This window comes from Blastomyces dermatitidis, assembly GCF_000003525.1.
Source record: "Blastomyces dermatitidis ER-3 genomic scaffold supercont1.9, whole genome shotgun sequence".
Classification (NCBI taxonomy): domain Eukaryota; kingdom Fungi; phylum Ascomycota; class Eurotiomycetes; order Onygenales; family Ajellomycetaceae; genus Blastomyces; species Blastomyces dermatitidis.
The window spans coordinates 2479260-2496120 of record NW_025544782.1 but is presented as its reverse complement, the minus strand read 5'-3'; the positions used below and the strand labels follow the sequence as shown (position 1 = coordinate 2496120).

Below are 16861 nucleotides of genomic sequence, written 5' to 3'. Positions count from 1 at the left end.
ATGTTTCAAAATTAAATATAATATCAAATTAATATCAAATTTGATTCACTTTCTTTAAATCATATTGAACTCTAAAGCTGAATTTTGAAATTATATTAAAAGATTATTACTTAACTATAGTTAGACTGATTAATAAAATCATGAATTTCATGTTTAATCTCATTTAATCTAGTTATATACATTTCTTGATGTGAACCTTACTAGACTGACTGTGTGACTGTGTCTGAGATCAGAATCAGAATATTTAATAATCTTATTATCAATTTAACTAATCTTATTACACTGTTTTAACATTAGATAGTAGTTTTATACTGTCTCAGTGAGACTTACTGTCTACTCTTATCACATTTTTCAAATGAGATCATGATTTTCACTTCTCAATTTAAATTATTTTTATTGCTTTAAATGACTTTAAATATTATTTGAGTGTTGTCAAAAAGTGTTACTTTTTAAAAAATTAAAAATAGTCTAAAACAAACCTTAAAATGTCTAAAAATAGTAACTTTATACTAAGAATGAAACTAAATAAGATTAAATAAAATTACTTTCTTATTTTTTCTAAGTTATAGTCTTATTTTAAGATCTGATATATAGTCACTTTACATATTTTTTTAATAATTAGTCTCAGCAGAATTCATGTCAAGAAATGTATGAGATTAAACTAAATGAGATTATATGTGAAATTCATAATCTCAGCAACCAGTCTAAACCTCACTGAGACTAATTATTAAAAAACTATACAAAGTAACTATTTATCAGATTTTAAAATGAGACTATAACTTAGAAAAAATAAGAAAGTAATTTTATTTAATTTCATTTAGTCTTATTCTTAATATAAGATTACTATTTTTAGACATTTTAAGGTTTTTTTTAGACTATTTTTAACTTTTTAAAAAGTAATAATTTTTGATAACACTCAAATGAGATTTAAAGTCATTTAAAATAATAAAATGAATTTAAATTAAGAAGTGAAAATTATAATCTTATTTGAAAAATATAATTAGAGTAGATAGTAAGTCTTATTAAGATAGTATAAAACTACTATTTAATTTTAAAACTATGTAATAAGATTAATTAAATTAATAATAAGATATTTAAATATTCTGATTCTGATCTTAGATATATCATATAGTTACATAGTTAGTCTAGTCTTAACATCTGTATTTTCTTCTGTATAATTAGCACTTGACCTGTATTTAACATCACACAAGTACTTATTATAAGCTCCGCTTGTATATAAGTATAATGAAAGAATAATAATAATAATAATAATTAAATTGATAATGAAATCATTAAATATTCTGATTCTAATCTCAGATACAGTTACACGGTCAAGTCTAACTAGACTGACCGTGTGACCGTGTCTGAGACCAGGACCAGAATTTTTAATAGTCTCATTGTCAATTCGACAGATTCCATTACACGGTTCTAACATTAGATAGTAGTTTCATACTGTCTCAGTGAGACTTACTGTCTACTCTTGTCACATTTTTCAAATGGAACCATGATTTCCACTTCTCAATTTAAATTATTTTTATTGCTTTAAATGGCTTTAAATCTCATTTAAGTGTTACCAAAAAGTGTTACTTTTTAAAAAATTAAAAATAGTCTAAAAAAAACCTTAAAATGTCTAAAAATAGTAACTTTATGCCAAGAATGAGACTAAATGGGACTAAATGGAATCACTTTCTCATTTTTTTCAAGTCATGGTTTCATTTTGAGATCTGATATATAGTCACTTTGCATGTTTATTTAATGATTAGTCCCAGCGGGATTCACGTCAAGAAATGTATGGGACCAGATCAAATGGAATCAAACATGAAATTCATGGTCTCAGCGGCCAGTCTAAGTCTAACTATAGTGTGATTCAAAGATTGCTTGAGTCAGTGTATGATTACAGACGTACGCTGGCTTCTTATATATTGTACACTAAATTAATTGATGGCCGCTATGACCTCTTTACATTTGTAAGCAAGTTCAGAAGCAGCTGTATTATTATCTGATGATTGTATATTCTTTCAAATTACATTCTCTTTCATCAGATTCAGTTACACTCATATAATCATGTTGTACATTCTAGCTTCATGTGAATTAGCATGTTACTAGTGTTCACAATTGTGTGATCTATCTCTGATTCAGCTAGTATTCTGTGTATACTTTTATCAAGAAACTTTCACTATATTATATCACTTATTTACTAAGTTTTCTCATTCTTCAATTATCTTCTTTATCATTATTATCATGAACATTATTATCTTATTCAAGATTTCTGCTTCTTCTCTTATTCAACATCTTCTATCTGTTATTCATCTATCATATTATATATATTTCTAATGATAACTCTCTGTTTTCACAACAAGTGTTCTTATAGTACTCATATCAGGCAGTTTATTAGCAGTAAGTGTAACATATTATAAAATATAATCAGAACTTGTTTATCTTCTAATAATTGTTAAAATATACTATTATAAATGACACATCGTCTTCATCTTCTTATACACTCTTAATCTTATTTTTCTAGCAGACATCTGATTGTGTTTTACATGAATGCAGATACTGATATTTTATTTTAATTTATATAAAATCTTCATATGTTGACAGATCTGTATTCACTGATGATAATAAACACCTCAGTACTAAATTATTAATTAAAAACTTGAAGAATATAATAATAAAGAAATTATCTGTATTATATATAACTGAGTCTTCTGTATCTCTCTCTACTCTCTCTGTTTCTTTCTCTGCTACTTCTCTTTAATCTCTTATATCTATCTCTGTGTCTGAGTCTCTCTCTTCTGCTACTTCTGTTTCTGTGATTCTCACTTCTGCTACTTCTACTCTCTCTGCTTCTACTGTCTCTGCTTTCATTATCAGCTCTTCTCATTTTAAGAAGATATTGTATAGACTTAATAAATCATGTTTATCAGTATATACACTCTCATCTTTCTTACTGACTTCTAGAATGATTTATTGTATAAAGACTGTGTATAACATGATTATCTAAAGCTCAGTCACAGATATCAATTATTACATTTATTTTAAATATTTATAATAAGATAATTATTTATTTATATCAGAGAATCATCTTTCTTCTCAACAGTATTAAGATTATAAGTCTTTTTCTTTTTCATCTTTTCTTTCTAACACTGATTTTTCTGTTCTTAGAAGAAATCATTATGAGTTTTACTGTGTATAAAGTCATGATATTCACAGATATCAAGAAACTTTTCATAACTATTAAATTCAATATTACAGGTATATTTACTCTGATGAATTTCTTTGAAATGATAGATCTGTATCAGTTCATTCTCTGATATCTGTTATCTGACTTTGTGATGCAGATGAAAGATATCTGTATTTTCAGAAATAAGAATACAGATATCATACTCTTTTACATCTGTGAGTGTGAGACTTGTATGTCTTGTCTGAAATATTATTGTGAAAATAAGTTATTCACATGCTGTGTTCTGTTTTCTGTATTTCTCTGTATCTCTCTCTCTCTTTCTGAGAAGTCTTGTACATGTTGTAATTACATATACAATTCTAAGATCAGTAGATGTTCATTTGATAATTATTATCTCTGCTTTTTACAGTTTTGTACACTAATAATAGTTCTTAGTTACTTTAGTGTCAGAGATCATTTTAATTGAAGATGATAATACTGTTAAGACTATCTTCTTCTGCTGTTAAGCTTCTCTCAGTACTTTCTCTTTCTTCTCTGTGAGAAAGATTGTATATATATCAGATTATAAGTATTTAGCTCTGAGTAACTCTCACTGTTATTTATTCAGTTCTGCACTCTCTTCTTCTTTCATTTCTTCTGTCTCTGTCTTCTCTGTCTTGATGTGGTTCGGAAGAACGTACGACTGTCGGATAATAACGCGGCCGCTTCCGAACTACTAGCGTACGCGTATAAATGTAAAGGGGCCATAGCGGCCGCTAATTAATTTAGTGTATGAGATTCAATATATAAGAAGCCAGCATACACCTGTAATCATACACTGGCTTAAGCAACCTTTGAATCACATCTGATAGCATGTCTAAAAACCAGTGAGAAGCACAGGCTTCTCCAGGGTGTGATAATTCCATCTACAAAGTGATTCATAGTTATCATGCCAGTGTGGTCCTAGAACACCTCAAAAGATAGTGTATAAAGAGTGGTGAGTGGAAGAGCATCTGATTGATACTGCTTCACTTGTTAAGGGAAAACTCCACACTCAGGCGAATGCCACATATGAGATGTGAATGAATGAGATATGAGAAAGAGAATGAGAGCAGTGAACCAGATTCAAAGAAGTTCACTCTCTACTCAAAAGAAGAATAAAAAGAGAGAGTGATCATCACTGAAGCCATACAATGATAACAGAGTGATATAGTGATATAATGATATAGTGATATAATAATACAGTAATATAGCAATATAATAATACAGTAATAACAATAGACATCATATAATCAATGAGAAATCACTGAAATGAATACCTTCTCTAGCTGATATGAACAACACTCTTCTCTGTTACCTGAATCAGAAGATATGCAGAACCACTCAGAGAATTTACTCAAAGCAGTAAGAAAAGTAGCTGAGATCACTGAACTGAAATTGAAGCTCTGTATATGTACAAGGATTCTAAATGAGATTGAGGTCTTGCATACACAGTGACAGGCTGAGATGAAAGTTAAATAACAATTGACATTCACTGTGAATCAAGCATTCACTATGAAGAGCTTCACTGATGCAATCATCATCATCAATAAGAATAGAGAAAATCAGATCTTAGACCTACAGCAGGAGATTGAACATTTACATAGACAGATAACTATGCTGAATCTGAAGATCTTATTATAATTATTCACAATCTCTTCAGAAGCATACACATCATTGAAGACTGCTGTGCAGAATGAGAATCTGAGCATGAAATATATCAAGCTGAGAGATCTGCTGAAGCCACTAAGCTTCAATGATAACTGAAAAAATGATGCTGCAATCAGCTGGCTAAGTCAGATATAATCACATTATTGAATTAAACATGAACTCACAGACAGACAGTCAATGAAATTTCAACAAGTCTTAAGATCTGCTGTGTTTCTACGCGGAAAAGTGAAGTTATTATGAATAACTGATGAAAAGATGAACCTTACAGATTCAGAGTGATATTCATTTTCATAAATATGAAATGAGTTTTCCAAATGAATCTTGCACAACTTTGAGAAAGTGAATATATGAGACAAGTGTTATGAACACTTCACTGAGTGTAGACAAGTGAGTAATCTTATATTATACTTCACACACTTTAGCTTATACTATCTTGCATTGAATGAAAAGCTTTTAACATCTTTCTATTTACAGATCTTCATTTATGATCTTACATCTGAGTTGAGAGTGAAATGAAAATGCTTAATCTCACAGTCAGGCACAGTGAAGAAAGCATACAATATTCTCATTGTACAGGAATAAGTGAGTCAATTGTGACAGAAAATACTGCAATTGAGTATGTCTCAGTGAAGAACAGATAATCAGACTTCTATAATACAAGTTACACATCTGAATGTAATGAATCTAGATCTGAATGCTATCACTAAAGTACTGAATCCTCTGAAAAAGAAATCCCTCAGGTGAAAATCTTAATGTTGTGAACATTGAGCTTGCTTCAACTGTGAATGCTAAAATCATGATGCAAAAGATTGCACTCAGCATACACAGTCAAGAGAAGCAAGAGAGTCAAAAAACTAGCAGAATCAGTGAGCTTGAAGACACTCACTGATATTCTATGAAAAGTCTTCAAAGTGAAAGAGATGCCTGCATTAGATGATTCTCTGAATTCTGTGAATGTAAAGAAGAAGCAGGCTTCTGAATGAGATGTGAGTGAGAATGATAAAGTGAACACTCATCTCAATGCCTTGAGGCCTGAAATGTTAATGTATAGAGAGCACTTGAGTAAGAATTGAGAGATAGCTGCAAAAGTGTTAGCAGATACAGAAGCTTCTATATAATATATTAGTAATTATATGATCTGAAGATTGAAAGAGGTTCACTGAGTGAAGAATCTCTGACATATAAGATTATCTGATAACTGATATTTGATATTACCTGCAAGAGTAAGAGTTCTCTTGCACTTTGAAGAATGATCTTACTATATTTGAGTGTGAGAGCTGCAGAATATGAAATATAATCTTATTCTCAGACTTAATTGATTTCAAAGATTCAATCTGCAGATTCAATGATGTACATGTTATATACAGTTGATTGATAGAAAGAAAATGGTTCATACAATCCTATCAACTGATATGAGAAGGACATTCCATGCCTCTGATATAGAAGGATTAAATCTGCTTATGTATTAATAAGTAAAGAGAACAATTCACAAGACCTCATCTGAAAGCATTCTGTATGTCATATAGAACCCGGAAGTGAAGAAAACCAAGATAAAGAATATGTAAGAGGATAAGTATATGAAGAAGCTTCTGAAGAAGTATGAAAAGGTCTTCTGAACAGACCTTTCATCAGAATTGTCACTGGAATGAGGATTTGTACATGAGATTGACATGAGGGATGCAAAACCAGTCAATCAGAACACATACTCTCTGTCACAAACACATCTCAAAGAACAGAAGTGTCAGATCACTGACCTTCTAGAATGTAGTCTCATACAATTCTCATCAAGTATGTGAGGCTTTCCAGTCCTATTTGTGAAAAAGACAGATGAGAAGTGATGAATGTGTATTGATTATTGAGCACTCAATAAGCTTACAATCAAGAATGAATATTCACTGCCACAGATTCAATAACAGTTGAATACAGTCAGAAACATCTGATATCTATTAAAGATTGATCTTCTCTCAGAATACTGGCAGATCTGTGTAGATAAACTGTCAGTCTCATAAACTGTGTTTAATATACAATAAGAGAAGTTCAAATTCCTAGCAATGTTATTCAGTCTGATAAATGCACTCATCATCTTTCAAATGATGATGAATACAATTCTTCATAAACAGAATGAAATCTCATGTCTTGTATATCTTGATAACATTCTAGTCTTTTCAAACTCATATAATGAATATCTGAAGTATCTTGATGAAGTGCTTACAACTCTGGCAGAGTATAAGCTCTACATTAAATCAATCAAGTGTGTGTTTGAAACAGAAGAGTTGAAGTTTGTAGAACATGTAGTAAGTGATGACTGTATACACCTCATCTCAGAGAAATTGAATGTTATAGTGAATTGACTGTGACTGAGAAATGTACATCATATACAACAGTTTCTTGAGTTGATCTCATACTACTGCAGGTTCATTAAGGATTTCACACAAATATCTGCATCACTCTCAGATCTCTTAAGAGAAACAGATGTGAATCTGTGAAAGAAGAAGTTTCATTCAATTATCTGAAATGCTGTATGCAAAGAGGCTTTTCTCACACTGAGAGAACATGTAACAACATTCTCAGTGCTTATTTAATCAGATTGTGATAAACCTTTCTACATTGAGACAGACATATCTGAATGAGCTATCAGAGGCACTCTTCTACAGATGAGCAAGAACAGCAAGCTGCACTTAGTGATGTATGATGATAGGAAACTATCAGACACTGAGCTCAATTACTCAGTGTATGAAAAGAAATTGCTAGTAATCAAGCATGCACTGGTGTTGTGAGATAGATATATCAATAACAGGCATATGATAACAGTGATCACAGATCATAAAAGCCTTGTCTATCTACAATTAATAATAAAACCTTTCAAATGCTTAGCATGTTGAATCTCAGAGTTCTAAGCATATAATCTTTATATCAAATACTGAAAAGAATTGAACACAGTGATACTGAACACAATCAGTCACAGATCTGATTTCATGAGTGAGAGTTCTGTGAACCAGGTACAAGAAATGTTTGTGTTAAACATACTGAGAGAATGCAAGGAATCAGAATGAGTGAACATCATAATCTCTTACTTGAAGAATGACAAGATGTCAGATGACAAGCATCTTGTGAAAGTAGTAGAAGAGATGCTTTCAAACTTTAAGCTGAGAAAATTGAAAAACAACATTGTGCTTTATCACAATCTAGAATATACAGAAGCTCTCTATCTAGAATCTTCATTTAGACATGACTTGATGACTTATATGCATAAGAAATTCAGTCACTTAGAAAGTTCTGAACTCATGAGTATACTCAAATCAAGAGTATACTGGCCAAGTATGGCTGAGAACATTCAGATATACACTCACAAGTGCCTGAATTACCAGGTCATGAAAGAATCTAAGAAAGGATTGAAACATGAGAAAGTGCAACATCAGATGAAATGTACAATACAACTGTTCAAATAATGAGAGATAAACCTCATAGATATATTACTGTGAATGTCAAATAGAAATTGATGAATAATCACTGCTATTGATTATACTACTGACTGGCCAGTCATAAAAGCAGTTTCAGAGATGACAGAGAAGATGATGACAAAGTTCCTACATAATGAGATCTATGTTAACTATGAAATACCGCGCGAGATTCTAACTGATAACAGTGTGAACCTCATAGAAGAAGTGATGAGACATTTCATAAGCCAGTTACAGATAAGACATCATAGAACAATGTTATATCATCTGCAGATGAATGGAAAGATGGAACACTTGAATAAAATCTTGAGTAACATGCTGATGAAATATCTAGTGAGCAAGTCTATGAGACTATGAGATGAATATTTCAGACAGGCGCTATTGACCACACGGATTTGACAGTATGCAGTCTTCAAGTGTTCATCATTCTACCTATTATATGGATTGCATCCGCGCATCTCAGAGAATGTTTTGAAAAAGATGAGGAAGAGAACAGTTGCAGACGCAACAGTCACAGACACAAAATCAAGATTGAAAGAGATCAGTCACACATGTGCAAAAGCTAACAAGTTACTCCTGAACTGAGCAATTCAATTGAAAAGAATACAAGACTCACTTGTTAAGAAATTGAGTCTTAAGATGAGAACATGAGTTCTCATATACAATGAGAGTTCTGAGAAGTTTCAATCTAGGTGATTTGAGTCATATAAAATACTCAAATCACATTCTCTGAGAATGTATGCATTGAAAGAATCAGAGAAATGAGTCTTATACAACTTAATCAATAATTCATGACTTGTGAAAGCAAAGATGCAAGACCTGAGCAGATTATAGTCATCTACAGCACTATCATCAGCATTGAAAAAGAAGAGACTTACAATTGAAAAGTCTTGCAAAGTAAGAGAAATCATAGACACTTATGAATCAGATGATCTCACTTATTCTGATCTTTTCACAATTATAAGGAAAGAATGAGAAGTAATGAAGAAATCAGATGAACATCACACTTCAATAAGTGATGAAACTGTAGCCAGTTATATAATAACATACTGCAGACAGCAGGTGCAACACAGTAAAGAGTGATCTCAGAGTGACAGACTTGTATGTGAGTCAGATCACAGAAGAAAAAGAAATTCAGAGTTGAATTCAACTGTTTACATCAGTTCAATTGCAGAGATCACAGAAGACAAACTATCTGAAACATCCGCGGATGCGTGAGACCAAGCCATCTCAACCTCTGGAAATGCTCAGAGGTCAGATGAGGTTAGTTTCAATGAGCTGTTCACTGTAGTGATCTGAGTGGGTGAAGAGAGACAGTATAATGCATGAGACAGAATCACAAAGATGAAAGCTGCTGAACCTAGTCACTGAATACTGTATTATATAGAGGTTGTGTAAGAGTAGTGACTAGCAGATAAAGAAAAAGTGTAAGAAAAGAAAAGAAATAATGAATTGATCACTAACTGTAAGAGTCAGCTGCAAAAAGACAAATGTTATCATACACATCTTATTCATTTTCATACATCACATGTTTAATCTATTTTCAACATCACATCACCTGAAAAACACTAAAAAAGGAAATCTCAAAACTTGAGATTCACAAGAGATTCAAGGGCTGTAAGCTGCTCTCACAATAACACTGTGCATATCTCTGATTTCTCTACCACTCTGTGTACAATATTAATGTCATTTATCACAAGATTGGCTGGAATGCCAATATAGAAATGCACATGTGTATGTGTAGAGAAATTGAAGAAGAGTATGAAACTCACAGAATCAGAAGTCAGAGCAGAGAGAGCAGAGGTGAAAGAAATAGAAGAAGAAGAAGATACAGAACTGAACAAATGATGAGAGTCATCTGAGGCCAAATACTTATAATTCAGTGTGCACACAATCTTCTTCACAGAGAAGGAAGAAGAAGTGATGAGAGAAGCTTGAGAGCAGAAGAGAGTAGTCTCAGCAGCATTATCATCTTTGATTAAAATGATCTCTGATGCTGGAGCAACTAAGAACTATTATTAGCATATAAAACCACAAAAACAGAGATAACAATTACTGAACAAACACCTGCTGGTCTTAGAATTATACATGTAATTACAACACACACAAGGCTTCTCAGAAAGAGAGAGAAGAACACAGAGAAATGCAGGAAGCAGAATGCAGCATGCAAACAGCTCATTCTCACAACAACATCTCAGACAAGATGTATGAGTCTCACATCTGCGGGTGTAAAAGAGTACAACATCTGCATTCTCATTTCTGAAAACACAGATATCTTTTACCTGCATCATGAAGTTGAACAACAGATGTCAGAGAATAGACTGATACAGATCTATCATTCTGAAGAAATTCATCAGAGTAAATGTCTCTGCAATGTTGAACTTTATAATTGTAAAAAGCTTCTTGATATCTGTGAATATCATGACTTTATGCACAGTAAAACTCATAACAATTTTCTCTAAGAACAGGAAAATCAGTATCAGATTGAAAAGATGAAAAGAAAAAGACTTACAATCTTGACACTGTTAAGAAGAGAGGTGATTCTCTGATATGAATGAACAATTGCTTCATCATGAATATTTAAAATGAACATAATAATCAGTGTCTGTGATCAAGCTTCAGATAGTTGTATTGTACACAGTCTTTGTACAATAAATCATTCTGAGAGTCAGTAAGAAGAGTGAGAGTGTACATGCTGAGAGATGTGATTCATTAAGTCTATATAACATCTCCTTGAAACAGGGAGAGCTGATAACAAAAGCAGAGGCAGTAAAACTAGAAGTAGCAGAAGTGAGGGTCGCAGGAACAGGGATAGCGGGAGCAGGAGAACTAGACACAGAGGCAGGTGTAGAAGATTGAGAGAGAGTGACAGAGAAAGAAACAGAGAGAGCAGAAAGAAATGCAGAAGACTCAGTCACATATGACACAGATAATTTCTTCATTATCACATTCTTCAAGTTCTCAATCAATGATTCAATATTGAGTTCACTATTATCAGTGAATGCAGATCTGTTAACATATGAAGATTCTATATGAATAAAAACAAACATATCAGCATCTGCATTCATGCAAAATCATGCCAGAAAACACAATTAGAAACCTGCTGAGAAGAGAAACAGTTGAGAGTGTATAAGAAGGTGAAGAGAGTGTATGAGAAGATGAAGAAGATGTGTCATTCATAATAGTATATTCTGGCAATCATTAGAAGATAAACAAGTCCTGATCATATACATTTCACAACATATTACACTTACTGCTAATGAACTGCTCAGTATGAGCACTATAATGATGCTTATTATGAGAACAGAAAGTCATTGTCAGAAACATATACAATGTGATAGATGAACAGATGAAAAGAGTTGAACAGAAGAAGAGACAGAAATCTTGAATGAGATAGTGATGTTTAATGATGATGATGATGAAGAAGATGATTGAAGAATGAGAAAAGTTAGTGAATGAGTGATGTAATATAGTGAAAGTTTCTTTGTGAGAATGTACACAGAATGCTAGCTGAATCAGAAATAGGTCACACAATTATGAAATGCTAGTGGCGAGCTAATTCACATGAAGCTAGGGCATACAATATGATCATGTGAGCGTGACTGAATCTGGTGGGAGAGGATGTGGTTCAGAAGAACATACAACTGTTGAATAATAATGTGACTGCTTCTGAACTACTAGCGTACATGTACAAATGTAAAGGGGTCATAGCGGCTGCTAATTAATTTAGCGTACAAGATTCAATATATAAGAAGCCGGTGTACGCCTGTAATCATACGCTGGCTTAAGCAACCTTTGAATCACATTGATTTCTGATTCTGCAGGTTTGATACTCTTCTTCAATGTTTCTACACACACACATACACATTTCTATATTAGTATTCCAGTCAATCTTGTGATAAATGACATTAATGTCATACACAGAGTAATAGAGAAATCAGAGACATGTATAATATTATTGTAAGAGCAGCTTATGACTTTTGAATCTCTTACAAATCTCAAGTTTTGAGATTTTCTTTATTTTTGACATTTTTCAGATGATGTGATGTTGAAAATAGATTAAACATGTAACATATGAAAATGAATGAGATGTGTATAATAATATTTGTCTTTTATAACTGACTCTTACAGTTGATAATCAATGCATTATTTCTTTTCTTTTCTTATGCTTTTTCTTTGTCTGCTAGTCACTACTCTTACATAATCTCTATATAATACAGCATTCAGTGACTAGATTCAGCAGCTTTCATCTTTTATAATTCTATCTCATACATTATACTGTCTCTCTTCACTCACTCAGACTACTACAGTGAACAGTTTATTAAAACTAATCTCACTCAATCTCTAAGTATCTTCAAAGATTAAAATGACTTGATCTCATATATCTGTGAATATTTCAGATGCTTCATTCTCTGTTGTCTCTGTGATTGAACTGATGTAAACAGTTAAATTCAACTCTGAATTTCTTTTTCTTCTATGATCTGACTCATGTGTAAGTCTGCTGTCTTGAGACTGCTTTTTATCACATTACATCTACTGTCTGCAGCACATTATTATATGATCAGCTACAGTCTTATTACTTATTAAAGTGTGATGTTTATCTAATTTCTTCATTACTTCTCATTCTTTTCTTATAATTGTGAAAAGATTGAAATAAGTGAGATCATCTGATTTATAAGTATCTATGATTTCTCTTACTTTGTAAGACTTTTCAATTATAAGTCTCTTCTTTTTCAATACTGATAAGAGTGCTGTAGATAATTATAATTTACTTAAGTCTTATATCTTTATCTTTATAAGATATGAAATATTTATTATATTGTATAAGATCTGTCTCTCTGATTCTTTCAATGTGTATATTCTCAGAGAAATGTGATTTGAGTATTTATAGAGCTTAAATCATTTAGATTGAAACTTCTCAGAGCTCTCATTGTATATAAAAACTCATATTCTCATCTTGAGACTCAATTTCTTAACTAGTGGCCCCGGTGGCTGAATGGTTAATACGGCCACCCGGTAGCGCCTTGGCGTGGGAAACCAAGACGCGTGGGTTCGAAACCCGCAGGGGATACATTAAATCCGGAACTCAAGTACCTCAGGTTTCTAATAAATACAGAGATGTACAAATCGCTTCAATGAATTGCTCTATGTTTCTGAGCTAAAAAGTTATTATTGCATGTATCTAATTGTCACTCCTTTGTATTTTCCTATGTTCTTGTTATCTTGGCGTGGTCTCAACACCTGTATTTCCTCCTGTATAATCAACACTTGACCTGTATTTAACATCACGCAAGGACTCATTATAAGCTCCGCTTGCATATGAGTATAATGAAAGAATAATAATAATAATAATCTTAACTAGTGAGTCTCATATTCTTTTCAATTGAATTGCTTAATTCAGAAGTAACTTGTTAGCTTTTACACATGTGTGACTGATTTCTTTCAATCTTGATTCTGCATCTGCAACTGCTGCATTCATAACTACTACTACTGTGTCTGTAACTGCTGTTCTCTCTCTCACCTTTTCTGAAGCATTCTCTGAGATGCGCGGATGCAATTCATACAACAGGTAGAATGATAAATGCTTGAAGACTGTATACTACTGAATTTGTGTAGCTAATAGTGTCTGACTGAGATATTCATCTCATAATCTTGTAGACTTACTCACTAGATATTTCATCAGTATATTGTCTAAGATTTCATTCAAGTATTTCACTTTTCTATTCATTTATGAGTGATATAATATTATTCTACAATGTCTTATCTGTAACTGACTTATGAAATGTCTCATCACTTCTTCTATAAGATTCACACTGTTATCAGTTAGAATCTCATGCAGTATTTCATAGTTAATATAGATCTTATTATATAGAAACTTTGTCACTATCTTCTCTATCATCTCTGAAACTGCTTTTGCAACTGATCAGTCAGTAGTGTAATCAACCACAGTAATTATTCATTGATTTTCATTTGATGTTCATAGCAGTAAGTCTATGAGATTCACTTCTCATCATTTGAACAGTTGTATTGTACACTTCATCTAATATTACACTTTCTTATATTCTAATTCTTTCTTAGATTCTTTCACAATCTGACAATTCAGACACTTATAAGTGTATACTTGAATGTTCTTGATCATGCTTAATCAGTATGCTCTTGATTTAAGTACATTCATAAGTTCAGAGCTTTCTAAGTGACTGAATTCCTTGTGCATGTGAGTCATCAAGTTGTGTTTAAATAAATATTCTAGATAGAGAGCTTCTGTATATTCTAGATTAGACTGACCGTGTGACCGTGTCTGAGACCAGGACCAGATTTTTTGATAGTCTTATTATCAATTCAACTGATTTCATTACATGGTTTTAACATTAGATAGTAGTTTCATACTGTCTCAGTGAAACTTACTGTCTACTCTTATCACATTTTTCAAATAAGACCATGATTTTCACTTCTCAATTTAAATTATTTTTATTGCTTTAAATGACTTTAAATCTCATTTGAGTGTTATCAAAAAGTGTTACTTTTTAAAAAATTAAAAATAGTCTAAAAAAAACCTTAAAATGTCTAAAAATAGTAACTTTATGCCAAGAATGAGACTAAATGAGATCAAATAAAATCACTTTCTCATTTTTTTCAAGTCATGGTTCTATTTTAAGATCTGATATATAGTCACTTTACATGTTTTTTTGATAGCCAGTCCCAGCGGGACTCACGCCAAAAAATGTATGAGATCAGATCAAATGAGATCAAACGTGAAATTAATGATTCTGACGGCCAGTCTATTCTATATTATAGTAAAGTATAACATTGTTTTTCAATTTTCTCAGCTTGAAGTTCAGAAGCATCTCTTCTACTACTTTCATAAGATACTTATTATTTGATATCTTGCTATTCTCTAAGTAAGAGATCATTGTGTTTACTTATTCTGATTTCTTGTATTTTCTCAGTGTGTTTAATATAAACTTCTCTTGTATCTGATTCACAGAATTCTTACTCATGAAATTGAGTCTGTGACTAATTGCATCAGATATCACAGCATCTAATTTCTTTCAGTATTTAATATGAAGATTATACACTTGAAACTCTGAGATTTAATATACTAAGTGTTTGAAAGATTTTATTATCAATTGTAGATAAATGAGACTCTCATAATTCATAATTACTGTTATTGTATGTCTGTTATCAATATATCTATTTCATAACATCAGTGCATGCTTAATTGCTAGTAATTTCTTTTCATACACTGAGTAATTGAGCTTGATATCTGATAGTTTTCTATCATTGTACATTATCAGATGCAGCTTGCTGTTCTTGTCTATCTATAGAAGAGTGTCTCTGATAGCTCATTCAGATATGTCTGTCTTAATATAGAAAGATTTATCATGATCTGATTGAATAAGTACTGAGAATGTTATTACATATTCTCTCAGTGTGAGAAAAGCCTCTTCACACACAGTATTTCAGATAATTGAATAAAACTTCTTCTTTCACAGATTTATATCTATTTCTCTTAAGAGATCTGAGAGTGATGCAGATATTCATGTGAAATTCTTGATAAATCTACAGTAATATAAGACTAACTTAAGAAACTATTATACATGATGTACATTTCTCAGCTGCAGTCAGTTTACTATGATATTCAATTTCTCTGAGATGAGATGTATACAGTTATCACTCACTATATATTCTATGAACTTTAACTCCTCTGTTTCAAACACACACTTTGTTAATTTAATGTAGAGCTTATACTCTGTCAGAGTTATAAGCACTTCATCAAGATACTTTAGATATTCATTATATAAGTTTGAAAAGACTAGAATATTATCAAGATATACAAGACATGAGGTTTCATTCTGTTTATAAAGAATTGTATTCATCATCATTTGAAAGATAATAGATATATTTATCAGACTGAATAATATTATCAGAAATTTGAACTTCTCTTATTGTATATTAAATACAGTTCACAGAACTGATAGTTCATCTACACAGATCTGTCAGTATTCTGAGAGAAGATTAATCTTTAATAGATATCAGATATTTTCAACTATATTCAACTGTTATTAAATCTGTGATAGTGAATATTCATTCTTGATCATAAGCTTATTAAGTACTTAATAATTGATATATATTCATCGCCCCGGTGGCCGAATGGTTAATGCGGCCACCCGGTAGCGCCTTGGCGTGGGAAACCAAGGCGTGTGGGTTCGAAACCCGCAGGGGATACATTAAATCCGGAACTCAAGCACCTCAGGTTTCTAATAAATACAGAGGTGTACAAATCGCTTCAATAAATCGCTCTATGTTCCTGGGCTGGGAAGTTATTATCGCATGTATCTAATTGTCACTCCTTTGTATTTCCTATGTTCTTGTTATCTTGGCGTGGTCTCAACACCTGTATTTCCTCCTGTATAACCAACACTTGGCCTGTATTTAATATCACGCAAGGACTCATCATAAGCTCCGCTTGCATATGAGTATAATGAAAGAATAATAATAATAATAATAATGATATATATTCATCACTTCT

The 16861-nt window shown here is 31.9% G+C and overlaps 1 pseudogene across 1 annotated transcript; it reads left to right on the top strand.

Annotated features, from left to right (window-relative positions):
* Positions 1 to 16468: 16468 nt before the first annotated feature.
* On the top strand, positions 16469 to 16557 carry BDCG_17628 (annotated as a pseudogene). The gene has a single exon. The product of its transcript is annotated as a tRNA-OTHER (tRNA).
* The last annotated feature ends 304 nt before the right edge of the window (positions 16558 to 16861 follow it).